General features: G+C 32.8%; 1 protein-coding gene across 1 annotated transcript in view; it reads right to left on the minus strand.

The window, feature by feature from the left end:
• LOC146998893 (uncharacterized) overlaps positions 1 to 4,850 on the minus strand; it is a 180,406-nt gene extending 175,556 nt beyond the window's left edge. Inside the window, exon 1 of the mRNA XM_085811861.1 lies at positions 4,384 to 4,850. The gene's annotated coding sequence lies outside the window, so the exon portion shown is untranslated. The remainder of the gene's footprint in view (positions 1 to 4,383) is intronic.
• Positions 4,851 to 6,000: the final 1,150 nt, after the last annotated feature.

Genomic DNA, 6,000 nt, shown 5'->3' on the forward strand with positions numbered 1-6,000 from the left:
TATCCAGTTTTGTTTGATTGTTATTATACTTCTTTAAAAGTGAGCTCATGTGTTTTAAATTTTAATTATTCCTTGAAATGTAATATTTAGAATAGTTTGTCATTTATCTTGGATAATTTTATGAACTTCATTTTAATGTGATAGATGTTAGTTCGTATTTCATTGCTTATTGTTTTTAATATTTTTGCGAAAATAGTACTACTAAATGTAATTTTAGGATTTTAAACCAAACTGAGTGCGGAAAAACAAAAATTTCTAGTCATGAAAAATTTTCGAAGCCTTCTAGTATCGAAACTGAATTCTAGAACAAGGGCTCTTAACCAGGAAGAAATTTCCCCATTTCATAGTTTCAGAGGGCGAATGCGGTCAGCCTTTTATTTACTGTTAAGTATTTAATTAAATGTTATGACTATAAAAGACTACTTTTATTCAAGTTTTGGTATTTATCAGCATTTTCTATAATTTTTCCTGTTTATTTCCTAAAGCACATTAAAAATAATCTAAATTTAAATAAATGTAAATGTATTTTTCGAATTTTGGAAAGGAGGGAGAAAAGAATAATCGTTTAGCAATGGTGAAAGGGGTGCATGGGGAAACGAACGGTTGAAAGTCACTGTTCTAAATCGTTTTATGAAGAAAATTTCTGAAGACAAAGTAGAGGATAATTCGGCAGATGTAAATTATACAACTGATACTCTATATAACGGCGAATCAGAAATTAATATTATAAAATATTTAATTCTGTAACTGAATGCTCTGAGGGGGGAAAAGTGAAATATTATGTAAGCAAAGATAATGGGATAAAATAAAATAATGAGATACTTAAAAACTTGTAGCTTCAAAATTAGAACGTATAATTCTGTGAAAATACTTCCAGAAATTACCGACATGCCTTTTTATGCTTTCGTAAACATATTTCAATTCAATAGCTGTAACTCTCTCAATTTCTGAAACTTTTTCTGAGCTGTAAATAACTATCCATAGTTATTTATAGTTTACAATGCAGTCTTTAAATTACGTGGAACAATGTGACTTTAAGTGAACTATAGAAATGAAGATTAGTGTATTTTGAGCTTAGGAAGTCAAGTACCAGAAACGAAGATACAACATTGGATAGTATTATTTGGATCAATGACTTGATCAAGGCTGTTAAGGAATGTATTATTTGGATTAAGGAAAATCACGGAAAGGCCTTTTTGCCTAGGGTAAAGATGCCTTTGTGGAGGACTTTTTAAAAGAAACTAGTTCATATCTACATTACATATGAAAAAAAGATGGAAACTCTTACGCAGCCAACCCGATCACCGGGTTTAAAGACGGGTCAAACTAGTAGTGTGGAGCGATTGTCTAGCTCAGCCGCAGGCGGGCCAGCACTATCAAGGATAGCATGTGATAATAACGGATTAACATGAAATAATCCGCACTCATATAGGCAATACGCATATATCTACATCCGTATATTGTGAACTAAGTTTAGAATCGTAAAAGTTCTATTTGTAATATGCATATAATTTCTCCCTAATTTTATATTTAATTGCATTTATATCTACTTACATATCATACAATAGTCTACAATAGTGTATTTCTCGTATCATTTCATTCCCAAATTTAATATGTATGCTGTGTAATATAGAGGTATATCTGAAACTGAATTATGCATTTATATTGTATTGCACATAATTTGTCTTCATCTTATCTATTGCAATACTCTTCATTTGTAAAACAACACTATGATGTTGTCTCTGCATTATAAACATGAATTCTGTTCAAGAGCTTGTTTGCTCATGTTATTATTTTCTATAGAAACATAATAATGTTGTATACTCTGTCCCCACTGATGAGTAGGTGATAATTCCGTATGGTAAATACCCGAATCGAGAGCCTGCTCAGCAACGAGTAGCTGTAGTAGTACTTTACAGAAACGGTTTATTTTAAGTGTAACAAGACTGGTTTGTAGAAAATTGCTGTCGCCTAGATGCCTAATCAGAAATACTTCACTTCTTTTACTCAAGAGTAAATGATTTGTGAACCAGAACTGCCAATACTTTGCCCATTATTAATCTATGATGTTTTACGATCATCACAATTAAATAAAGCGACTTTTTACCTTTCTTGATAGCACTTGTATTTGTACTCGGAAGATATATTAAAAGAATTATAAAGTATCGTTCTCTAGTTTTTAATGGCAATATGAATATCCGAAATATTTAGCAGTATCATAAACTTTGAAAACTATTTTCAGCCAAGTAGGCATTAAACATAAAAGATACGCAGTTATTAATACATTATACGGAAAAGCTGATATTTTATCAACTACGTATGAGTTAGCTTGGTATATAAAACTATTTGAGTAAGTATAACAATTCAGAAAACCCAAGTATTGTCACTAGTTTCAAATCAAAAATACCAGTGCGCTTAAAAGAGCATTTTTCAGCCTTTAAGAGTAAACTATTCTGCTAGTTGTGAATAAATTTCGCCTACTGAAGATAGACAGCTACTTTATCTTCAGTTGGCATTCAGAAGTATGTTTGGTATACTCTAATTTGAGTTAAGTAAAGCAACACTCGTGAAGAACTTTCAGAATGAATAAAGTTTCGAAAGAAATAATTACAGCAAACTGGTTACTTTAGTTAGTAGTTCTTTGATTTTCTTTATCATCCTACTGTGGATTTTGAATGAACATAAAATTAATTTTTATAGCGATTTATCACCCCGCTAACGGCTAAGTAGTTAACAACACTGAATGCTGGTAGCTCATCCTCGGTTCAGGTGAATGGGTTAGTTGTATCTTTGGTTTTCGTTATTTTCCACATACATGAATACGAACCAGTTACCCTTAGAAAATCTTTCACAGAGACATCCTTTTTCCTTAGCTAAATAGCACTCGTGTGCTCTGTCATATTCAAAAACCTTTAGCCTAACCTATTAAAATTTATCATTGAGGAAATATTTCATTATCAATTAAAATAATTTTTTAAGGTTAGTTAAAATTGTTAATCGAATTTTAGTGAACTATACATTTTTAAGATTAAGGATTTTTAAGATTAAGGGTTATTGCTTAAAACATATTTTTAAAAATATTTTATTTAAAATTTGCAGTATGTTAATAAATTGCATTTTTCAAAATTCACATTTTTGAAATAAGCTTCAAACAAACTTTGTTAGTTGATAACAAATGCTAACTGCCAAGGCGTGCCTTTATTAGTCTAAATGACAGTTTCATACTCAGCATTGGGTTTTAGATCCAAAATATTTTAAATAATAAAGTTTCATAAAATAAAGTTTTAATATGAATTAAGAGCCAAATCTCTCTCCGAAGTAGCGCCAGAAAAATTAGAACGAATCAAACAAGTGGTCTTTCAAATTTAGTGAACTCAGGAAACTCATGAAACCATACACATTTTTTATAGAACCCTGTATCTACAAAAAAGTAAATTTACAAAAACATTGGATATATATCCATGCAGCGTATAAAATGGAATGAAAATCATTATTTGATTATAATTTTAGTCATGAAAACAAATCTATTTCTTATGACTTTTTAAGTAACAAGGAAATAAATGAAAATTTATATTTAATTGCTCTTTTAAATCTTTTAGATATTTAACTTTGCAGACAGAAGAACCATGCAACTTCTAAGAACTCCGGGAAGCATAGTTTGAAGAAGATTGGATTAAACCGTTGTTTTTTAACAATCTCTTATATACATATTCTTTATCTAGCCAGCTTGTACATATACATATGCACACATAAAATGGAAGAAATACAAAAAATCCGGTTTTTTCACATGGAAATTATAAGAAACCTTTTTGAAATTATGAAAGAGAAAAAAAACTTTCTAGAGTTTTCTCGTTTTATAAAATAATATAACGTGGTCAAAATTTTTTTGCGCAATGTTCTGCAAAATTAAGGAAATGAGAAGATAAAGTGTAGTAATAGTAGTAGAATAAATTGTAGTAATAGAAGATAATTGTAGTAATTTTTTTCCTTTTTCACACTATTCATAACTACTGAATATGCTTATGTTGAAGTTTTCTTGGAGCCAGAGTATTTGGTAACTTTTTGGTGAGCTTACTACAATTTATATATATATATATATATATACAGAGAGAGAGGTAAATAATATATGTGTATTATATATATATCTTATTTATCTCTGTTTGTTTGTGAGTGTGTTGTATGTATATATTTAGGTACATATTAATTTTTCTTTAAAATGTATATTGAAATACATTTATGCATAAACCATTTTCGATATATATATATTATTGCTGTACACATTTTAAATCCATTCATTATGTACCCTTGGCAAACTAACGCGTTACCTGGCCTTCCGTCAACGTAACTTCCCGCAATAGACTAAAAGACATAAATGGTACTCACTCGAATAGGATAATTCCGGTGTAGGAGTTAGTGCTTGGGGATGTAATCACGCACGCTGGGATTCAAGAGGGATATTGCACATCAACCACCATCCATTGCTTCCAGGAATTCGATTTATTTTGAGTGAGAATGGGGATCGGGATTTCAATCAGTCTTCCAAACAGAACCACCTCCGCAGGCGACGATAATATTTTCTTCTTCGAGCCAGCACCAGCCACCAACTTCATCCATTGCCGACGCGACTATCTTCGGAATTTAAGTCAGTTGTCCAGACCACCTCCGCAGATGATGATGATGTTCTGTGCATCCGAAAGCCATCCAATCATACCACCGTATTGCTGGCATTCCATTTTCTTTGCCGGAGATGATGATGAGGAAGGGGGAGGGCCGCAAATACCGCTTTCTATTCGCAGCGGTGGTACAGCCGTGAAGCCCGCACTGAGCTCGAGACTCCGCTTTGCTGCTGCCGAGGAAAGGAGTCACGTGAGGAGCGCGAGAGAACCTGCGCCTGCTTCGGCTTTCTGGCCATCGATTTTTTGTTGAGTCCGAGTTGGCATTTTCAGTGCGGTTTTTCTTTCCCCTCTTCTCGTATTTCTTTCACATAGTAATGGACAAGTTAATGTGAAAAGGTCCGAGAAAGTGGGGAACCTTTTCTTTTACGTAACTGCTGGGTGTTCTTCTGTCCATCATGGTAATACGATAAGTTTTACAGCTCTTTTGAACTTACACCAGTATTCCTTCAACCACTAAGTAGGTGTTGTTTGCAGATTCAGGTTTCAATTCTCTTACCTCTTGTAAACATACAAATGCTGATATCGTTCTAGAGTTTCATATCACAAAGCACCATATTAAAATGAAAATAAATGAATAACTGAGCATTTTGTGTACTACTATGATGTGAGAAACGTTCTCAGGAGAGTAATTCGAAAATTTCTTGAAAATTTTGGCTACTATGCATTTATTATCCACTACCTTGGCGAGCTCTGCCGCTCCAGAAAACAATCCACTGCTTCCCGTCGATGACTGTCAATATATAGGTAGCCAGTGACCAATCGCACAGATGGTCTCCGCACAGAATCCTTTGGCTTTTATTTATTTTTAAAGTCTGTTTAAATTTGTTGCATTTTGTTAAGCTATGCGTTGATCACCAATGATTATTAACTCTTAAATCATTCGTTATCTTTGGTTTAATTTTACTTTAAAACATATGGATGGATTTTGTTAAATAAAATTAAACCAGTACCTTCTGCTGTGACGGCTAGCGACAATCAATTTATAGACTGTGAAGACTATTAGGATTCTGAAAGTCAGTAAAGATGAAAAATCAACTGTGCCCTTTACGCATCCGGCAAATCCTTACGCTTTTCCCTCACTTAAAAAGACACTGGAAGAGAAAGTTATAAATTTTGAAACCAAGATGCGTGAAAAATAAGCACCGTGATCACTTGATTCGAATTGCGGATCTTCGAATGCTAGCTAGACGAGTTAACCATTCACATCACCATAGCAAGTATGGAAGAATGCTTTTAATTCTCTGCAAGACCACCGATGACCAGCCTTTATTTCAAACGCAATTAAATCTCGTTATCAAGTCATTCAGATAATGGGTATCTTCGC

The sequence above is a fragment of the Stegodyphus dumicola genome, chromosome 2 (assembly GCF_044657685.1).
Source record: "Stegodyphus dumicola isolate Sdum_Otavi_A_Nest chromosome 2, ASM4465768v1".
NCBI classification, from domain to species: domain Eukaryota; kingdom Metazoa; phylum Arthropoda; class Arachnida; order Araneae; family Eresidae; genus Stegodyphus; species Stegodyphus dumicola.